This window comes from Alligator sinensis, unplaced genomic scaffold (genome assembly GCF_000455745.1).
Source record: "Alligator sinensis unplaced genomic scaffold, ASM45574v1 scaffold966_1, whole genome shotgun sequence".
Classification (NCBI taxonomy): Eukaryota; Metazoa; Chordata; order Crocodylia; family Alligatoridae; genus Alligator; species Alligator sinensis.
The window spans coordinates 147514-147996 of record NW_005842161.1 but is presented as its reverse complement, the minus strand read 5'-3'; the positions used below and the strand labels follow the sequence as shown (position 1 = coordinate 147996).

Below are 483 nucleotides of genomic sequence, written 5' to 3'. Positions count from 1 at the left end.
CAGAGGCTGGGGCAGGGGCTGCCCAGCTAGGGCAGTGAATGTGACCACGGGAGTGGGATGGAGCCGGAGAGTGGGGGGAGCTCCCCGCTGCTCCACACACCCCCATGGGAAGCATGTGCCCCCTAGATTTGTGTGTGGGGCAAGGGTGGGCTGCCTGCTGCAGACTTGTGTGTGGGGCCAGGGACTGCACCAGCTTCTTCCTGGTGGTGGGGCTGGGCAGGACACGGTGGTGCTGGGAGGGATGGCTATGGGTTATAGCCACCCCAAAATTCCCTGCAGCCACCCCTCCAAGTGTTCTCCATAAACATGTCCACGTACCTGTGCATTCAAAACAGATCTTAGTCAGCAATGTCACTGATAAAAGCACCTGGGCACTAAGCATCCTTATGCCTCCAAACTCCAGGTTTACAAGCTGGGAGGTTTCAACCACCTCTCAGCTCCTTTGTCACACAGAATTGTGATTTTAAGAGGTTCCACAGTAGC

At 56.7% G+C, this 483-nt stretch overlaps 1 protein-coding gene across 3 annotated transcripts in view; it reads right to left on the bottom strand.

Moving 5' to 3' along the window:
* ITSN1 (intersectin 1) overlaps positions 1-483 on the bottom strand; it is a 174132-nt gene that overhangs the window by 45137 nt on the left and 128512 nt on the right. The gene's annotated exons all lie outside the window — the stretch shown is intronic.